The sequence below is a fragment of the Telmatherina bonti genome, assembly GCF_933228915.1.
Source record: "Telmatherina bonti genome assembly, chromosome: 6".
NCBI lineage: Eukaryota > Metazoa > Chordata > Actinopteri > Atheriniformes > Telmatherinidae > Telmatherina > Telmatherina bonti.
The window spans coordinates 4,977,239-4,999,536 of NC_136624.1; the positions used below are offsets into that span (position 1 = coordinate 4,977,239).

At 45.4% G+C, this 22,298-nt stretch overlaps 1 protein-coding gene across 1 annotated transcript in view; it reads right to left on the reverse strand.

Annotated features, from left to right (window-relative positions):
- Positions 1–13,845, reverse strand: part of chl1b (cell adhesion molecule L1-like b) — an 85,803-nt gene extending 71,958 nt beyond the window's left edge. Inside the window, exon 1 of the mRNA XM_079242626.1 lies at positions 13,715–13,845. The gene's annotated coding sequence lies outside the window, so the exon portion shown is untranslated. The remainder of the gene's footprint in view (positions 1–13,714) is intronic.
- Positions 13,846–22,298: the final 8,453 nt, after the last annotated feature.

Here is a 22,298-nt window from a genome sequence, read left to right on the forward strand (position 1 = left end):
TAAAAAGGAAGAAAAGACATGTCCACTCCAGTGAGATCTGCATGAGGGGCTCTTTGAGAGCCAGCAAACCATGTCCTGTCAGCCTGGAAGGGATGAATTCTGCTTTAACATGAGCAGAGTCTGCCAGTGAACTGCCCTTCATACAGCGACACAATACCGGGTTAATAGCGCTCCTTCTGGCACATTTCCAACCCCGGCTAAAAACCGCTTCACACCCCAGGTGGCGAAGGGTCTCAAGTTTTAAAGGAGGGTTCAGTGTTTTAATAACAGCTCTGGATCCAGAACAAGAGAGGAAGACCTGCGTGTGACCTTCAGACTCTCCACACCTCTTCCACTGGAGAACCACAGGAAGACCCAAAGCCATCTGTACCTTTGGTTTGGCTTTAAATGGGGTACCGGGGGGCCCCTCGCTGCTCGAGGATATGATCCAAATGTTTAAACAGCAGGTGAGTTACAGCACACAGCAGAGCTGAGGGGCCCATAATGCGCTAGCTAAACAAGAGGACTAGCACACCCTGCGGGACGAGACCGGTGGACTGTCTCTTATGAAGCGGCCTGTGAATCACATCCTGAAGAGGTTCATCACAAAGCCACGACACGACACAACTGTGGCTCAGCTGGGGCAAGTAGCTGTTAGGAGAGGGATTACTGAGGTGTGCCATACAACACGGAGCGTGAACGTGCTGCGCGGTGAAGGGAGGACCCACGTGAGCCCATCAGCTGTCAGAAAACCGACACCTCAAGCCTAATGTTGTCAATTATACGAGCTTCAGCGGTGATCTCTGTGTCAAACTGTCACCCAGCAGCATCGCAGGCCACTAAATTACCATGACCCCTGCAGAGCTGGCAGGCTTTTGTTAAACTATTTTTGCAGGGTGGATTAATCCCAGAGGTCACACCAACATGACTTAAGGCATGCTATTCTCTGGCTGGAAACAGAGGCTGAATCCAAGTGCTTTCAACCCAGAAAGGGATAAAAATTAAAACCTGTTTTAGGCTTCAGCAACATGAGTCAAGTCTGCATTTTCTGAAGAAAATGTTTTACTTTCATTTTATAAATCCAGCAAAGCCATAATTTTCTCTAATATGAGAGGAAACAAGCAGCCATGCAGGACTTCCTCCAATATAACCTGCAGTTTTATGAGAATGAAACACAAGTGGGACGTGTCTGGTGTGGCACTACGGCAGAGCATGAAACTAACTTGGGACTGTGATTTCACAGAATAATAATCCAGCTTTGGTTATCACACTCGGAGCAGATCCAAGAGAATTAGAAGCAAAGCCGTCGACTGAACTCTCTCTCATGAAAATAAATCACACCGGCATAAAGTCAATTTAAATGCAAATTTTAGCGTTTAAGACAACAACCTGCTTGTCTCACAGAGTTTCCGTGATGGAGGGAAGTGAAGACCACCCGGAGGTTTTTAACACGACGGCGTCATCAGGCAGCCGGAGGGAAACAAGACTCCACTCAGGGTGGAAATACTGTTTGCTATCATGTAAAAACTAAAGGGAGCAAGTCCAGGATATCAAAGGCAGATTTCTTTTGGATCACGTCTATTGATCTGCTTTTGCCTCGTAAAGCCTTTTCTTTCAGCCGTTCTGAACGAGTAAAACCTCCACAATGAAACGCTTCGCTCTTTTACAGTTGTTGTTAAAGCCCCGCACCAACCAGAGGTGGATTGTGTTTCCATCTGACCCGGGACAGACAGTCAAGTGTAACCCCTGGATAGGGGGTGGGGGGGTTGGGGGGGGTCTACAGTGATAAATGTAGACAGAAACAACAGCTCACAATCACGGAGCTGCAGGGAACTGCTCTATCTCTAAAGTAGTTGTTCCTCTTAATATCAACATGATTAATATGAAACCAACATCTGTTTCCCTCCAGAAGATTCCTGCACATTAAATCAGCACGAAGCACTTCATCATGTTCTTTTTTTTCCATAAAGAGAAAAATGTCATCGCTGTTTTCCTTCTCAGGTTGTTTTCTTGTTTTTCAGTTCATTAAATGCACTCAACAAAACCTCACAGTTTCCCCCTCATGGGATCAGGGCTGATAGAGACCCTGCAGCTGTGTTTCTGTAACACAACAAAGATGCTATTTACAGAAGAAGCAGTGTGAAAAGAGCAGGAGTAAAAATGATGCTGAAAAAATGTTGCTAGGAACTATATATATATATATATATATATATATATATATATATATATATATCATACCTAATATATATTAATTAGGTGTGAGACTGGATTAAATCAATTATCTAATTAATCACAGGCTTTGCAATTAAATAATGACATTATAATTGCTTAACAATATTTGTCCCAAAAAAGAACCTCTTTTTAATTGAAATGGATTTTGGTGGATGACTAAATTAGAAAATAAACACAGACATTAATATTTTAACCTCAGGCTCTATTAATGTCTGGAAAAATACATTTATTTTCATGTCTATTCAAAACAGTAGAAAAAAAGTAGAAAATACTTCTGGTCAAAACTAAACAGACCTAAAATGTCATTTTAAGTGATTTAACTAACAGCTCAAGTCTACAACATGTTACAGAACGTTTTCCATGTTTCCGTCTACGCTCCACATTAACAGACGTTAATGTGTGACAGTAAACAGACTGTGTTGTGCTTCAGTCTGGCCCTGCAGCAGAGCTCATCACCTCCTGCTCTGCCTGCAGTTTGAAGCTGGATGCTTCAGGAGGACCGAGCTTCTAGTGGGTTATTCTGGACAACGGCTTACGAGCCACTGATGCTAACACAGAAGAATAAATAACGGTGCTTTCAAGTTTTTCAGAGTCCCTGCATCTGTTGATCGTCACCTTTGCTTTAAACAGTCACTGAAGACATCTAAAATCTTACTAAATCTAGCGCCAAAATGCTAAGTTTAAGGTCTACAATGAGCAGCAATGTAGGAAATTGGGCCCTGACAGATGTTCTGCCATTAAGGCCTGGATCTAATAAAGGTTTGCAAATACTGAAACGTGTGCAAACTCCTGAAAACATACAAAAGTACAAACTAGTTTACTAACAGCTCGCACTGAGGGTTGCGTCTTCCAAAGGTGCAAAAATAGCGCGTCTGCATCAAGATAGTACGTCTGCCACAATGAATATGCAATATGGTGCGTTCACAAGCTATTTTGTGTGTTGGGAGGAGAAAATGTAAATATATTAAACCCTATAATGTGATCTATCAAGTCTGAGAGTAATTTTGATGTAAACTACCAGTAAGAAGTTTACACGCTTTCCTGTTGGTTTTATTGGGAAAGTGTGTCCAAACGTTTCATTGGTTGTGTATATACGAGAGGTGGAACTTTACACATGAATTACGAAAATTTTTTCACAGAAAAATCAATGCATTAAAGAAAATTAACACATGTAATTGTGGAACATTTGTCAGAACACAATTTCCTGGTTCACCGATGACAATAATACACACAAACATCTGCTAATAGTTTAGCAGCATTAGAGCTATGTCTAGTGATGTTTCAGAAGCCTACAGTGAGTTTATTTAAAGAAAAAACAAGCATCAGCAAGACTTTCTGGTGGTTTTGGGAACTCTTGGTGATAACATTAAAAGAATGTGTAGTTTTCTGTTCTCCATTAGCCGCAGCACCTGCCAAAGCCCCCCCTGTCCTAAAGAACACAGGTAGCTCGGTCCTGATGCAGCGTCATGTTGCTGTCAGCGCAGGAGGAGATCACGTCTGCTGCACGATCAGACGGAAGCTGACGCTGGTTAAATCGTCCTGGTTTACTGTCACATATTTATGTCTATAATGGAAGAGTGTGGGTAAAAAGTTTCTAAAGTTACATGCAGTCATGTAGACATGGTGAGCATCAGACTGAGCACCAGTATGAGGGAAAAAGGAGATTTAAGTCATTTGGAATGTAGCATGGTGTTGGCTTCAGGATTTACTGGGATCTCCACACACAACCATCTCCAGGGTTTCCAGAGAAGGTCTGAACACAAGAAATCATCCAGCAGCAGCAGTTGTCTGGACCAGAAGGTCTGGTTGGTGTCAGAGGTCAGAGGAGACTGGACAGACTGGTTGGAGATGATGGAAAGACAACAGGAATGCAACCAAATACTAGGTCTGGGCGATTAATCGGATTTTAATCTCAGTACGATCTGGGTTTTCAACGATGATAAAAATAAAAGGGTGTGATTATTTTTCTCTCTGCAGTTTCCTCTCCTGCTGTCTTCAGCTGCTAATCGAGCGTCTCTGGCGTTGCAGCGCTGTGCTGTAAACTCCTCCCACAGCCGCTTTGCTTCCATTCAGACACTGTTGCTAACTTGGAGTTTCTCCCAAATCTGACGACTTTCCAAACCCCATTGGCGACATTTGTTTGGTTAAAAGCCACCAGCGACAACTCTAGCTACTTTTACTGGAGATATTGGAGACTTTTCTGGTGTTCTGATGACTGACTTGAAGGCACATATTGCTCTGCAGAGACTGAGATCTCAATTTCAGTCCAAATAATTGTGATGAGAATATTTACCACAATCGAGCAGCCCCACTAACTCCTGGTTCAAATAGCAGTAAAAGACCACGTCAAGTGCCTCTCCTGTCAGCTCAGAGCGGGAAGCTGAAGCTACAAAACAAAGCCCAACACAGATAGATGGACCTGATAAAGGGCCTCAACCTACCAACACCGTTGCCATTTTCCTTTTATTCAAGGAATTTAAGTGCTCTTATGGGAGATAAAAATCAGACTGGGTTTGATTGTGAGCACCTTGTACTTAAGCTGCTTTTGGGAATTCTTCAAGATGCTGATAAGCTAATGCAATTAAAGAACACTGTGTCCTACAGTGACTTTTTGTGCCTCTAAATGAGTCAATAAGACTAAAATATTCAGTACATCAGCACTAAAGTATTTTCTTTCAACTATTGTGCTTCTTACTGGAATGAAAGCCAATAACTGGTCTATTTAGCTAGCAAAAGGAGCCCCCTGATACTTGTCACAATTCCAGTGTAAACCACAGAAAATGTTACACTCTGAGACTCTATGCCATTTAAACTAGAGCCATAAACAGTGCTCTCCAAGAAGGCGTTGATTTTTACCCCTAGAAATCTGGAGCTATGAAAATAATGAGGTCAAAGAGGTCTGTGGTTCATAGCTGGTGGTCTGTGGGTCACACTTGTAAAAGTGGAGAATGCCCCCACCCCACTCACAAGCTGATGAATTCATCTGGATTCGTACCAACTTGGCAAGATTCTCTCAACATTTGCTGTGTCTGGGGGTGAGTACATCAAGAAACAGACATGCTGCGATATGGCTGTTTGCAGAAGTGCCTAAAGGACAAACGCTAAGACTTTCAGAAGCCAACAACTTCACAGAAACTGGAAAAGGCGTCAGTTAGGTAAAATCCTAACAAAATGATGCGAGAGCGCCTTAGACTAGTGACAACACACAGCAGTGTTAAGGCGCAAACCACCATGAAATGTTTCAGCCCTTCTGGAAGACCATCTTTGATCAAACCAAAATGAAGATGTGGGACATGGAACCAGTGCCACCGCTGTGACACAAACCATGCAGAGATCACACTCCCTCCTCATATGTTGGCCCATTTAGCAAATTGACCACTCAGCCTTCCCTCCTTTGTCTCGCAATTCAAATCATGCCTGATCTGCTCCCTAATCGTCCCTTTGAGCGATGCGGCTCTGCTCCACTCCAGGCCTCAACGGGCCAGTAAACAGGCTCTTCATATGCAGAGCAGACACAGACCAAATAAACAAGCACAGAGGCTGGGAGATCCAAAGAGTCCAGAACCAAACAAGACCTGAAATACTGTAATGATGTCCCAGAGGAAACTTCTGGACGTAGAACACTGCTGTCCTCATAGCAGACATAGTTACACAGATTCACCTTCACCTGCAGCCAGACAGTCCGCCAGATGTTGTTCATGTGGCCTTTTCTGATGCTAGACGACATGTTTAGAGAAAAATAAGATACAATTTCACCGTTAAAAAAGCTGTAAACCAAAAGAAGAGCATATAAATAAAGAAGCTGAAATACAGATATGATGGTCAGCAGAGTTTAGATGTTCACCACCAAGAGAGACAAAAAAGAGCTTCATGGTCTCTGCTGGATTTTTACACAAATCCCAAACTTTGGTCCAGTTTGCAGCAGTTTTACTTCAACTGTTTCACATGGCAAAACCACAGGTTTACGACTAAATACCTGTGAGATGTATGCAATCCTTCAGAAATGTTTGACTTTTGAAAATATAAGTGTTAAACAAACATGGTAAACCGCCTGGTCCTCGTTTAATATAAAAACATTTGTGACGTTTAAATTAACCCTCAAAAAAAAACCGTTTCAGAAAATGGAAGTATTTGTGCAACTTGCCAGTCATGGGATGAGGGACCATGAAACCAGATGATTTTATGTTTCTTTTGACTAAATTTATTTGCTGCGATCCCGACTCCCATGCTACTTAGTTAGATGTTAGCAAACAGGATTTTTTCTAATGTTGCAAGAAGAAAAAGATTTTGTGCTGAAACCACCAGTCAAACTGCAGAAAGGTTCTGAAACTTTACATCGAACATCATGTTTGCTTTTCTAAGCACTGAAACAAACCAAACTGAGAGCTATGTTATCTGGAGTTCTGATATTTGACTCTGAAATGAAACTCTGTTTCAGATCTACATTACTTCCATATTTCATCTCATCTGTGTAGTTTTGGAGTCAGTGTGCTAAAAACAGCTGGTTAAAATAAAACAATAATCATCAGATCACACAGGGAATGCTAAAAGAAAAGACAACAAACATGAATGATCAAAATTTTTCTATGAAAAAATCAAAAACAACATTAGCAGTGAAAAGTTTGGACACACTTTCCCATTTAATCCAGTGGGAAATTGTGTCCAAACTTTTGACTGGTCATGTGTTTCATCACCAGAATGAGCAGCATTTTCAGCATCTTCACCTGCTACAAACACCTGGAACAAAGATGGATATGAGCCGCTGGAAACTGCTGGAAACCGCTGAAAACTGCTGAAAACCGCTGGAAACCGCTGAAAACCGCTAGATGCCATTTCTGACACATCACACTTTTATAACGCTTGGTGTGTTTTATTTCATTCCTGCAACACGTCTCCTGCCTGTCAGATACGACCTCCTTCATCTCAGGCACCCTTCACTTTCATCTCCCAGGGGTCTCCTTGTAATCTGATCCATGCACCCAAACACAATGCCCTTCACGGGACACAAAGCCGACGATTCTCTGTGCCATTCTCTACATTTGTCACTTTTATTCCAGAGCTCTTTGTTCGCTCTACCTCTGTATGCATGACTTATTCCACATCGAGCTTCCAATGAAATGGAAATCATCCCCTTTTCCCTGCGATAACTTCCGTCTCTTTCAGGCAGATCTGTCATGTTTGTTGTTCCTCTTAGACTCTTACGGCTGTCTTGGCCTTTTCACCAGGCTTTTAACATAAACACACGTTGTGTACCCTTTTTCACCAGAGGCGTCAGACACCTGCACAGACAAGCAAAAACCGGGGCTGTGAGTCTGAAAACGGCTCAGGATTAGGATTCCTCCCATAAAACCTCCCCTTTCTGGCTGTCTTTGGGATGGTTTTTTATTTGAGCCGAACCTCATGATTAATTAAACATGATGACAGATGAAAACCATGCATGGAAATCCAAATGAGGCCGGATGACACCAGAGTGTTTGCCTTATTCGCCAAACGCATCATCCTGGTGTGTATAAGCTACTTCTGGTGAATGAGCTTGTTTGTTTGCTAACAGCAAGATGTGATGGAATAAACAGAAAAGCTACGGAAAGATGGAGCCCGTCAGAAAAATGTCATAAAGAGCCTAGTGTGGGATGATTTCAGACCGAACTAACATGAAACGACTGAAAGACAGAGCTAGCATGTAGCATCTCAGCAGAACGCCATGGACTCGGGTTCAGGTGACCCAGACGTGAAGAAAAAAGGCGACTTTTAGCTGAAGCTGTTAATTAAAGACCACATGGTGGAACCAGCCAGCCAGTCTTGTTGCAGTTTTAAGCTAATTTTACTGAGTCATGGTCGAGAGCCTTGACTATCTTACATGTGGACAACAGAATTTATCACTTTAAAACCTGCAGTTGCACCAAAAATAATATTCATTCTTGAAAATACGCTGAAAGCTGAGAAGCGCAGCGTTGTACTGATGTACGGGACATGATGGCAGAAGCATCAGCAGCTGCATCTGGTCCTGACGGAATAAAATACTGGGTTGCATAAAACGCTGCAGGATCAGGATGAAGCCTCGGTCTAAAACACAAGTCAGATATTTATTAAATATGGATATTAAATATTAAATATATAGTTACATTTTTTTTAAAGAGAACTGAAACATGAATAGTTTAGGTCCCACCTTATTCATTTGGCACTTTTATCCGTTTAAGACATTAAATTTGAGAAAAACCTTTATTATATTTTTTTATAGGTTGTATTTATCTGATTTTTGTCGTTATATTTGTTTTAATGAAGCAATATTCCTTTTGTTCTAATTATCCAGTAATCAGATTACATTGTAATGTCATTAAATCATCTGAGTTTTGATCAGCAGCTGCAAATGAAACAGAAATGTAATAGTTTACTGTAATATAAACATCTTACTGACTTTTGTACATTTACAACTTTGTTTCACTCACAAGATGTTCACAGAAAAGAAAAACTGAATTTATCCCATTAACCGATCGATTAAAACAACGGATGAATCGACTATTGAAGTAACCTACTGACGCTGGGACACGATGATGAAAGGTGTTTGTGAACGACATGAGACCTCCAGACGCTCGCTGTAAAAGCAGAGGAAGACGTTCGCCGTCCAAACTGCAGCCCGAAGCAGAAACGTCAGCGCAACACACCGCCAGCCATGCCGGCTGCCCCCTCGTCCCCTCCTGCTGGGAAAGGAGGCCCTGAACATCCGAGATAACATTGACCTCGCTGCAGGTTTGTCCTTCTGTAGGAACGTTGCAGATTAATGGTCCGTGCGCCACGGAGAGCCATTGATCATGTCGACCCCGTTGCCCTGACGATGCAGCAGCCTGTTAAATGACAAATAAAGCTGGTGATCAGCACTTCTGATCTTTGCATCTTCACTCCCCTTCCTCCGTTCCCCACCAGAGACAGGCAGTCACTGAGCCAGTCACTGGTGAATACGTACGCATATTGCCAACGAGGAGGCAGGAGCATGAATATTTCATGTAGCCAAACACATTTCCAGAACAACTGTGTGAGGAAGCTCCTTTCCACTGCAGCCAGGAGGCTCAGGTCCTCCTGTAGCTGCAGCCTCCTCACCGCCGTGGCATGTCTGCCAGGAGGCATGCAGAACACGCTGGAACATCTCAACAGCGCCGCTGCAGCTCAGTCCTGCTGTCTGATTTCTCCTGATCCACCTCACAAGCTGCGTTTTACCTGAAGCAGAAAACTCTTCAGTCGCTTTCTGCTCTGCAGATCCGGGCTGTGCAGCCTGCTGCAGCCTGCTGCTGCCTGCTACAGCCTGCTGCTGCCTGCTGCTGCCTGCTGCAGCCTGCTGCTGCCTGCTACAGCCTGCTGCAGCCTGCTGCTGCCTGCTACAGCCTGCTACAGCCTGCTGCTGCCTGCTACAGCCTGCTGCTGCCTGCTACAGCCTGCTGCTGCTGCCTGCTACAGCCTGCTGCTGCTGCCTGCTACAGCCTGCTGCTGCCTGCTACAGCCTGCTGCTGCCTGCTACAGCCTGCTGCTGCCTGCTACAGCCTGCTGCTGCCTGCTACAGCCTGCTGCTGCTGCCTGCTACAGCCTGCTGCTGCTGCCTGCTGCAGCCTGCTGCTGCCTGCTGCTGCCTGCTGTAGCCTGCTACAGCCTGCTGCTGCCTGCTACAGCCTGCTGCTGCCTGCTGCAGCCTGCTGTAGCCTGCTGTAGCCTGCTACAGCCTGCAGCAGCCTGCTGCTGCTGCCTGCTACAGCCTGCTACAGCCTGCTGTAGCCTGCTACAGCCTGCAGCAGCCTGCTGCTGCTGCCTGCTACAGCCTGCTGCTGCTGCTGCCTGCTACAGCCTGCTGCTGCTGCCTGTTACAGCCTGCTGCTGCCTGTTACAGCCTGCTGCAGCCTGCTGCTGCCTGTTACAGCCTGCTGCTGCCTGTTACAGCCTGCTGCAGCCTGCTGCTGCCTGTTACAGCCTGCTGCAGCCTGCTACAGCCTGCTGCTGCTGCCTGTTACAGCCTGCTGCTGCTGCCTGTTACAGCCTGCTGCTGCTGCCTGTTACAGCCTGCTGCAGCCTGCTACAGCCTGCTGCTGCCTGCCAGTCTAGCCTCTCCCTCTGCACCCGGGACAATAACATGACCCGCTCAGGAAACACACACCTGCATGGACAGGTACACGCTGCATTTCCATCGCCCTCCCTGCCTCTGAAAGAGCTGCCAGCATGACGTTGCGTGGACAAACAGACTAAAACAGCTCAACAAGCTAGAAGCTGAGCTGTTTATTGCCGTTTGTTCAATCTGTGTGCAGCAAAGAAAACGGGTGCCATGCTGTGTAAAGTCTCACTGATGTGTAGGAAGTCTGATCCAAACCGAGCCGAAGCAGAACCTACGTGTCCCTCCTATCAGCTGACATGAGCTGCAAACTCACAACAAGCGGAGTGTACAAGCCCCGATGCTCCTGCCTGCAGCCACAAAGGAGCTTCTGTTCTGAAATGTGAAAGATTAAAAAGGCCGTGAAATGCTGCAGGTAAGAGCTGCATGTTAAGTAGCGGGAGGACCGGCTTGACATGGGCCGACTGGGAGGATGGTCCACTCTGCGCTCGTCCAATTACTGGCTCCAGCTCAGATTGTTTGGTGAGAAGCATTCGACCTACTTCTGGACACAAAGCACCACTGGCCTGAATACGGAGAGGCTGGGGACTGCGTGTGATGACAAGGGCCATTATGGCTTCTTGTCTTTGGCCTGGAAATTAAATTAGGCTTCTTACCTGAAGTGTGGTGGTTCTGGAGGCTGAACCTGTGTGCTTCTGACGTGCTGGGAGCCTGGGATGGATGGGGGTAGATGAATGGGATTTCATGATAAAAATCACTAATGGCAGCCTCACCTTCACAAGGCCACAGAACTGGCAACATGTTTCCTAATCTGATTAATTACAGGCTTTGTAATGAAATAAAATCACGTAATATTTGCCCCCAAAAGCAACTTTCTCTTTTTTATTTTAATAAGTTTTAGTAGACGACAGAATCAATTAAGACATAAAAAAACAGACATTAATTAGTAAAATCCGGTTCTATTAATGTCTGTAAAAATATATCTCATTTAAAAATAGTGATGAGAAACAGAAAATAAACAGAACCAAGAGTCATTTTATGAACCAACAGCTCCAAATCTTCTCTCATGTTACGGTTCAACATGTTTTCGTCCACAGACATTAATATCTGACAGTAAACCAGGATCACTTAGTGGCAGCTTCAGTCTGGTCCTGCAGCAGAGGTCATCTCCTCCTGCTCTTAGTGCAGCTGGAGGCTGGATGCTGCAGGAGGACCGAGCTTCTAGCACGTTCTTCTCAAGCTGCAACCTCCATAAAACTTCATCCACTAGGGGCTCCAAAACAGAGTGAATCCCCATAGACTCCCATGTTAAAAAGACCAACTTCACAGCAAGAATAAACATGTTTACAGCAGAAATAAACATGTTTACAGCAGGAATAAACATGTTTACAGCAGAAATAAACATGTTTACAGCAGGAATAAACATGTTTACAGCAGAAATAAACATGTTTACAACAGGAATAAACATGTTTACAGCCTGGTTCAACAATCCATTTTCGGTTTAATAGGTCAGGTTTACCTTCATGACAACTGTGGGGGAAGTTAATTTTTTGCCCTTTAAAAGTAATTAAATCTCGAAGTTCAGCATATTTAGGGGCGTGTCCTTTTGATTGACAGGTAACAGATCTCCAGTTTCATGTCAGAAGAACGTAGAACAACCGCGGTTTTTATTCGGTGAACAACGTGACTTAGCTTTAGCCCGCTTACCTCCGTTAGCTGGTTAGCTCCTGTATCTCGGGGTTAGCTCGGTTAGCTCTTAGCTACAGAAAGCTCGGAGTTTGCTCGATGTCAATCATCCACCATGAGGCTCACAGCCCCCCTCTCAGCTCCACCTCTTTGCCCATATTTGTATTTTCCGGGCGAGACGACACGCATGCTCCTTCCAAGATGGCGATGGTAGGAACCGCCCACCGAGCTTCAATTCAGCTCTTCAGAAACCTACGGATGACGTCACAGAGGCTCCGCCCATCTTTTAAATACAGTCTATGGTTCCTCTGGACGGGGGAGGGGCTTACGCAGCAGCTGCTCATGCTAGCAAAGAAGAGTAAACAATATGTACTTTCACCTTACTCAACAAAAGTCTCCAGTGTCACCAGAAAAAGTTGTTAAACTTGTTTATAGTCGCTATTTCTCTAAAGAGTTGCGAGAGGAGGTTAAAAAAAAATAGAATAACTCAATAAATATAGCGGCAAAGCTGCTAACGCATTAGCTGAGAGCACCGTCGGTGTTCTCTGTTTACCAGGAAACCGCCGTACGCCGATAACACGACAAACTTCAGACTATTAAATGTGTTCATTTGTTTAATGCATTCAATTTTCTGTAATTAGTTCATCTTCATTAACGTTTTAAAGTCCCAGCGCCTCTTTTTTACCCGTTTAATTCTTAGCAAACGGGCCACAAACTGCGGTGCAGACAATGTTGGCCAAATCGACTGTTTTCTGAACAAAAGTAAGAAAAAAAAAACACCAAAAGGAGAACAAACAGAAGAAGATTTCACTTTCCTGGGATTCCCTCAAGCAAAGGCAGCGGTGGGGAAACCAACACGAACACTTGCAACACTTCCACAGACTGTGATCAATTTGCATACCTTGTAAATATTCATGATGAGGGAATCTCCATGTCTGCCACGGGAGATGTGACTGGTTCAGGAACACCAGCAACAACTGTTCCATCCACATCAGCTACAACACCCACACCTCCCAGTCACCAGCATCCGGATCTGACGGGATTTTAACCACAGATTTAAGCCTCATCAGTCTCTGCAATCCTCTGGAAAACAGGCCTTTCTGTCGGGGTTTGGAACAAGGAGCCATGTCCTGCAGGGCTGAGAGGGACGTCAGGTCATTTAGTCTCCTCAAACTTTTCCTCTCCCTCTCTCTTTTACTGCTCCTTCTTATCAGTGTCACGCTGCTCACCTGTCCTGGACATAACAACAAAGCTGCTGATATTTCCCCAGTCCCGCATGTCAGCGCGCACGCTGCAGTGGACGTGCGCGTGCGTGATGCCAGCAGAGGACGATGGCATGCCGCAGGTTGCAGGAGGTGTTTCTGTCCTGCTCTGTACCTGTGGTGTCTATTAAAAAGCCCAAACAGCGAGGTGGAGGGCTCGCGACGCGATGGAGGAGAGATCTTCATCATCATATCTGATGATGATGATGAAGCCAGATGAGCTCCTCACTGAGGAGGACTTTACCTGCAGGTCTGCTCATCATTCCCCTTCTGACACCCTGACACCAGCCGTCATCTCTGTCCTCTCCCAGCAGGATTCCCAGCATTCCCAGTCAGCTGCCTCTGCAGCAGACCCTGTCTGCCCTGCAGACCCTCCCCAGCAAACCAGGTGCAACAAGCTGCAGCTCCCAGCCGACTGAAATCACGCTGCGTGGACGACATGGAGACAGAAGTGGAGGAAACTCACCCTCAGGTGGGACTCAGGCGCGCGAGCTGGATTCTTGTCCACGGAAGAGTGCGCGAGGAGGGACTGCTCACGTAACGCCTCGCGCTCGGTCTCTACCAGGAGCACCTCCGCTCCCACTGCTCCTCCTTCTCCACCTCCCGTCCCGACGGATGCTGTTGGTGTCGCCGCCCCTCCTCCTGCTGCTCCTCGCGCTTTATTCCTCCTCCTCCTCCTCCTCCTCCTTTACAACCCTGTTGCCGTCAGAAGCTCCACAAAACTCCATGGCAACCAGAGAAGTAGAGCGCAACTTCCCCACGTTGTGACCGGGTTAAAGCCCCCCCCCCAGACCCCCCAACACAGCGACGTGGCTGCGTGTTCCCAGGCTCCAGGTTATACTGGGAGGAGGGGAGCTGCTGGTGCGCCTTATGGTGCGCGTGCTGGTCAGCAGGGATGAGAGGGAACACATATGTGGAAGTTACTCACTTTACCAGCAACAGCAGCTGGTAACTAACACCCACCTTAGAGGCAGGCTGAGGGTCTGCAGGACCCCCCCCCCCCCCCCCCCCCTCCGTCCAGGACGTGGGTCTGTCCGGGGTGGAGGACTCTGCAGACCTCTTCACCTCCTGCAGGGACATTTCAGACTTCTGCTGTCTGCAGGGATTTGTTCTCCAAAAGCAGCAGGTTCCTCCACCCCACCCTGTCAGCAAACATGTGGTTTATCTTTATATCACTTTTATGGTCTCCTGTGTCACTTCTATTTCTAGTTTTTCTTTATTGTTATTTTTAATCATTTTACTCTAATTATTCTATAACTTTTGTGCTGAAAGTACAATGTCTGCAAGAATTCACTGTTGGTCTGTCTTTCCTTCCAGACGAACACATTTCCAGAACAACAGTGTGAGGACGCTCCTTTCTGCTGCTAAAGTGGAATAAAGTGATTCTCACTCTGAAATCTGATCAGCCAATCACACGGCAGCATCTCAGTACATGGCGAAGTTCAAACTGAGCATCAGAATGAGGAACAGGGGAGATTTATGTGACTTTGAACGTGGCATGTTGCTGGTCTGAGTGTTTCCTGGGATTTCTGCTTCCAGTAGCAGCAGAAGACCACAGCGGGTTCCCTCCTGTTGGTAAGAACAGCAAACTGAGGCGACAATTCACACAGACTCACCAGGAGAAACGTTGCTGTACGTTCATGTACAGACATCTCAAAGTGCTTTCCACAAGACATTAAAAGCATTACAGCAAGGTAAAAAAAAGAGCCATTAAAGAAGAGAAATAAACTAAAACCAATAAAAGAAATGAAACAGACTGAACAAACTAGATGGAGAGAAACAAAAGATGGAAGTCTTACAGTGAAGTGGGCTACATATGATCCAAATTACCAACAATATCATCATCTCCGTCAATGTAAGGGAATATATTCACAATAAAAAGAGAAACTCTCCACCTGAATTAAAAGCAGGGATAAAAACAAGAGTTTAAGGACCAGATGTAAAGGCAGAGGGTGTGTGTAAGGTGTCAGGAGACTTTGGGTTTTCTGCTACTGAACAAGGAAACGAGGAATGCTCCACAGGTATGTTTAACTCTCTGGGTGGTGTAAACAACATGAAAGCATGAATCCCTCCTGCCTTGCAGCAGCAGCTCGAGCTGCTGGTGTCATTTATATGCTTTCAGTTCCCAGCAGGAGAACAAAAAGATATGCAAATGCTTTCATTTCTTCTGCCATCAGGCTTGTAATACCGGTGGAAGTGTGAGATGTGTTTTTTCATTAAATCTTTTTAATCTGTTTTCATCTTCTCATCCTCCCATTATGTTTGCCACTGATGATGAAACTGCTTTACGGCTGGATCCTCTGCTGATGTGTCGACACTCTGACATTGACTGATCTGTGTGTGATCTATGTTTGTGTCAATTCAATCTAGCTTTATTTGTAAAAGCTCATCTTCATCGTCTCAGGACACTTTAAGACACATCAATTCAAGCCAGTTTATAATAAATAGCAAAAGAAAACCAATAGATTGTGTGGAGTCTTGACTTGGATCCAGTCCTCCATCCAGAGCTGCAGATGAGGTGACAGTGGGAAGGAAAACACTCCCTTTTAACAGGAAGGAAGAGCCTCTGGTGGAACCCGGCTGAGGGAGAGCAGCCATCTGCCAGGACCCATTGGGGTGGAGAGGACAGGGAAGAGAGACCAACAATCACTGAGGCTTTTATCCGGGAAGACCTGCAGAAAGAGGAGAAATACATTAACGACGTCAGTACTGTCACAGGGTTCTACATCATGGGACATCCTTCATCAGGTGGATTCCCATCTGGATAGTCCACTAGACTCAGTGGTGTTCGGGACGTGGCTCAGCTGTAGGGGGGTGTATCCATGATATCGCCCGAGATCATGTTCACGCTGCACTTTGGTGAAACCAGCCAAACCATCAGAATAATATCTCCCCATTCCACCAGAGGTGGCGCTGCACTAGTATTTAGCGGAAGAGAGGACAAGACCGGTGTGAAGAAGAAAACATGGAGACCAAACTATGGCTGTTTTGGGTTTTTATTGTGTCTTATGCAAGTATACTGCAGAAATCCACTGCAACAATGGACGCAGTATGAACACCAGACAAGGCAGAGGACCCTTAACGCCATCGCTATGGATTTACCCACAATGCAACGCTACGCCACATGCAGTTGTTTTGTCGTCCACTTCCTACATTTGGTCCGCTTGAATCAGACTTAGACTTGTGGTTGTGAAACGAGTCCACTTCTTTGGTCCGAATCAGACTTAATTTGGCGCATTCACATTTCCCCAAGCAAACGGACTGGGATTGGGATCAAAAAGGCTCATGTGAATGAGCCTATGGTAGATCTACAAAGGAAGGGCAAGACCTCCTAACTATAAGATTTATCACAAAGGAAGGTTGTAAGCCTGGTCGTAATGGTAGAGAGGGTGTCTGCCTCCTGAACCCAGACTGAGATCTGGTTCCATAAGAGAGGAATCTGACAGCCGAAGGCTCTTCCTCCCTTCGTACTTTTAAAGATTGATATACAATGGAGCTGGACAATATTCTGTCCTTTGCTGTTACACATGTCTAAAAACTGAGTTGTCCTTGAGAGTAAATAAAGTTTTCTTAATTGCAATCTGGAGTGGGAGATACTTTCTCCACACCCATTAGTTCCCTCAGTACCAACATAACATGGTTTAACCCCCACAGCCTGCCTGAGTCCTGCTGCTGACCATGTCCATCCCTTTCTGAGCACAGTGTAGCATCTTCTGATGGAAACTTCCAGCAGGATGATGCACCATGTCACAAAGCTCACATCATCTCCACCATGACGATGAGTTCACTGTCCTCCAACGGCTCCACAGTCACCAGATCTACATCCAGCAGAGCAGCTTTGTGGTGGAATGGAAGATTCTCATCATGATGTGGTGGAACGGGAGATTCTCATCATGATGAGGTGGAACGGGAGATTCTCATGGTGATGAGATGGAACGGGAGATTCTCATGGTGATGAGGTGGAACGGAGATTCTCATCATGATGAGGTGGAACGGGAGATTCTCATGATGATGAGGTGGAACGGGAGATTCTCATGGTGATGAGGTGGAACGGAGATTCTCATCATGATGAGGTGGAACGGGAGATTCTCATGGTGATGAGGTGGAACGGAGATTCTCATCATGATGAGGTGGAACGGGAGATTCTCATGGTGATGAGGTGGAACGGGAGATTCTCATGGTGATGTGGTGGAACGGGAGATACTCATCATGATGAGGTGGAACGGGAGATTCTCATGGTGATGAGGTGGAACGGGAGATTCTCATGGTGATGTGGTGGAACGGGAGATTCTCATCATGATGAGGTGGAACGGGAGATTCTCATCATGATGAGGTGGAACGGGAGATTCTCATCATGATGAGGTGGAACGGGAGATTCTCATCATGATGAGGTGGAACGGGAGATTCTCATCATGATGAGGTGGAACGGGAGATTCTCATGGTGATGAGATGGAACGGGAGATTCTCATGGTGATGAGGTGGAACGGAGATTCTCATCATGATGAGGTGGAACGGGAGATTCTCATGGTGATGAGATGGAACGGGAGATTCTCATGGTGATGAGGTGGAACGGAGATTCTCATCGTGATGAGGTGGAACGGGAGATTCTCATGGTGATGAGGTGGAACGGAGATTCTCATCATGATGAGGTGGAACGAGAGATTCTCATGGTGATGAGGTGGAACGGGAGATTTTCATGGTGATGAGGTGGAACGGAGATTCTCATCATGATGAGGTGGAACGGGAGATTCTCATAGTGATGAGGTGGAACGTGAGATTCTCATGGTGATGAGGTGGAACGGGAGATTCTATAGGTGATGTGGTGGAACGGGAGATTCTCATGGTGATGAGGTGGAACGGGAGATTCTCATCATGATGAGGTGGAACGGAGATTCTCATCATGATGAGGTGGAACGGGAGATTCTCATGGTGATGAGGTGGAACGGGAGATTCTCATAGTGATGAGGTGGAACGTGAGATTCTCATGGTGATGAGGTGGAACGGGAGATTCTATAGGTGATGTGGTGGAACGGGAGATTCTCATGGTGATGAGGTGGAACGGGAGATTCTCATCATGATGAGGTGGAACGGGAGATTCTCATCATGATGAGGTGGAACGGGAGATTCTCATGGTGATGAGGTGGAACGGAGATTCTCATCATGATGAGGTGGAACGGGAGATTCTCATGATTATGTGGTGGAACGGGAGATTCTCATGATGATGAGGTGGAACGTGAGATTCTCATGGTGATGAGGTGGAACGGGAGATTCTCATGGTGATGAGGTGGAACGTGAGATTCTCATGTTGATGAGGTGGAACGGGAGATTCTCATGATGATGAGGTGGAACGTGAGATTCTCATGGTGATGTGGTGGAACGGGAGATTCTCATGTTGATGAGGTGGAACGTGAGATTCTCATGTTGATGAGGTGGAACGGGAGATTCTCATGGTGATGAGGTGGAACGGAGATTCTCATCATGATGAGGTGGAACGGGAGATTCTCATGGTGATGAGGTGGAACGGAGATTCTCATCATGATGAGGTGGAACGAGAGATTCTCATGGTGATGAGGTGGAACGGGAGATTTTCATGGTGATGAGGTGGAACGGAGATTCTCATCATGATGAGGTGGAACGGGAGATTCTCATAGTGATGAGGTGGAACGTGAGATTCTCATGGTGATGAGGTGGAACGGGAGATTCTATAGGTGATGTGGTGGAACGGGAGATTCTCATGGTGATGAGGTGGAACGGGAGATTCTCATCATGATGAGGTGGAACGGAGATTCTCATCATGATGAGGTGGAACGGGAGATTCTCATGGTGATGAGGTGGAACGGGAGATTCTCATAGTGATGAGGTGGAACGTGAGATTCTCATGGTGATGAGGTGGAACGGGAGATTCTATAGGTGATGTGGTGGAACGGGAGATTCTCATGGTGATGAGGTGGAACGGGAGATTCTCATCATGATGAGGTGGAACGGGAGATTCTCATCATGATGAGGTGGAACGGGAGATTCTCATGGTGATGAGGTGGAACGGAGATTCTCATCATGATGAGGTGGAACGGGAGATTCTCATGGTGATGAGGTGGAACGGGAGATTCTCATGATGATGAGGTGGAACGTGAGATTCTCATGGTGATGAGGTGGAACGGGAGATTCTCATGGTGATGAGGTGGAACGTGAGATTCTCATGTTGATGAGGTGGAACGGGAGATTCTCATGATGATGAGGTGGAACGTGAGATTCTCATGGTGATGTGGTGGAACGGGAGATTCTCATGTTGATGAGGTGGAACGTGAGATTCTCATGTTGATGAGGTGGAACGGGAGATTCTCATGGTGATGAGGTGGAACGGAGATTCTCATCATGATGAGGTGGAACGTGAGATTCTCATGTTGATGAGGTGGAACGGGAGATTCTCATGGTGATGAGGTGGAACGGAGATTCTCATCATGATGAGGTGGAACGGGAGATTCTCATCATGATGAGGTGGAACGGGAGATTGTCATGGTGATGTGGTGGAACGGGAGATTGTCATGGTGATGAGGTGGAACGGAGATTCTCATCATGATGAGGTGGAACGGGAGATTGTCATGGTGATGTGGTGGAACGGGAGATTGTCATGGTGATGAGGTGGAACGGGAGATTCTCATGGTGATGAGGTGGAACGGGAGATTCTCATGGTGATGTGGTGGAACGGGAGATTGTCATGGTGATGAGGTGGAACGGGAGATTCTCATGATGAGGTGGAACGGGAGATTCTCATGGTGATGAGGTGGAACGGGAGATTCTCATGGTGATGAGGTGGAACGGGAGATTCTCATCATGATGAGGTGGAACGGGAGATTCTCATTATAGATCTGCAGCAACTGTGTCTACTATTGTCTAATATTGTCAGTGCAGCATGCACACATCCTTGTGTCTCTATTTTTGTTTGACACTATCTCTTATAATCACAACTAAGTAAATTTCATTAAACAACTGTCAAAGAGCTTCAGTTTGGACAAACAGAAACATTCCCTGCAGGTGAGGGAGGTTAAAAGCCTGTCTGTGGGTTAGCAACCAGAGGGCACATTGTTAGGCATCTTAAGCACTCCAACCTAACAAAAATGGGGTTATATATGTGAAGTTTCAGTCATATGAACTATTTATTTAATTGGTAATCAGGACAAAATATGAATAAGATGGTCACACTGGTATTACACTATTTGATCATCTAAAGTTACATCATCACAATGGACACGTGGCAGTTCATCCCTCTCCCCTGAATGGATTGGAAATTCATTCTGACCAAGGCCTATCAGAGTGTTTAAATATGCATCTTTTGCTGTTTGAATGTTTGACGGGACCAAAAGTGTCACATGTAAATGTTACACCACTCAGACCAACGGCTCTGGGTGTATATAAAGTTCTTTATTTTTCACCGAACGAAGATTCAACATTTTACACACTCGTTAGATGCGACAGCACCGGGCGCATGCTTCAACCACCATTTTGTTCAACAGTGCACACGCACGCTTCTCTTCTTCTTCTTCTTCGTCGGTAATTATCACAGAACTGCTTGCCCTGCCCCCCTAGCGGTAACATTGGTGAATCACATCACTGAGAAAGCAGATTACTGAGTGCAGCAAACAGAAATAATTCTTAATAGGTGCTACAGTCCTCCCCTGCAAATAAAATGTTGTCTCAACATTGGAACATATAACATTGGAACATAATAAATGTATCACAATTTTTCAGCAGTGATGTTAGACTTTACTCTAGCTGCTTCTACTCAGTAGCAATGGCCTAAACACAAGTAAATGGCTAGCAAAACTTTACAGTATCTCACACAACTCAGCACCATTTCCTTAATAAGAAACTATTCTTGACCAGCAGCATTACCTGCAAACTTTTGTCTCATTTCACCTTGAATTGTTCTAATGACAGAGCAAATAATGCACATTGAAAACAACACATAGCATTTCCGTTCTCTGTCTTTAACATATACTGTAAACAACCACTTACATTATTCAGGTGCCAAGATTTATGTCCTAATCGTGTAGGAAATTGAAACCGGTTGAGTAATATTTATCTGACAACCATACCAATACCTTGTGTAAGAAATGTAAACACAATTACATTAAAGCAAACTTATATTATGTCTGTTTCTTCCTCCTGTCCTATTTTGTCAAATGATCAACAGTAACAACTCAGTTTTCCAACAGTCTATGTTACTATGTTCACCTCTCACAGAATAAGACATGAGTCCATTATCAACCTTAGCAGTCTCTAAGTAGTATCCTACAGGAACAGAAGTAGGATAAAGTATGTGTTGTCCAAACATAGGTGGTGGTGACCACGACACACTGTATTGTCCATACGCTGGTGTCACCGTATTTACATAAAGCGGGTTGGCATGAAGACCCACTACACGGCGAGTAGGCTGGCCCAGTGATTCATATGTCAGAGTTTCCCTTGGACGCCTTTCCCGCTGCGATCTGCATGTCAGTCCGTTCCATCTCCTGATCTCTGGGAAAGTCAGTAGATTGAGCTGTTTGTGTCACCTCCTGAATGTCATTTTCAGTCACAATATTGTCCTTAAGCTCTTCAGCTGGAGTCACCACCCTCTGCTCCTCTGCTGTAATGGTGGACTCGGGCTGATGTCTTGCTGCAGGGGTACTTGGATTTGGTACATTTTGTCCTTCCATCCGCTGGAAGTGAGATCTCAGTCTATGTGTTAAATACTGTTCTTCAAGCTCTTCCTCATCTGAGCTTGTGCTTCCTCATCTCAGCCCTTGTTTCGTTTGTTTTACCACTCACATGTCTTTCTCTTTGTTTTGTCTGGGATTTTCCTCTCACAGAACTTTGGGTTGGTTCCTGAAGGGGCAATGCATTACATGGCATTAGCATGTTCCGATGAAGAATCCTGCCTCTTCCTGTGCCAGACTCTGGCTTTACTTCATAAACCGGACTGTTTTCCCCTTTTTGGGAGACAACTATATGTATCTGTTTTTCCCCATATGAGCGCAGTTTTCCAGGTCCTCCGCGCTCTGACATATTCC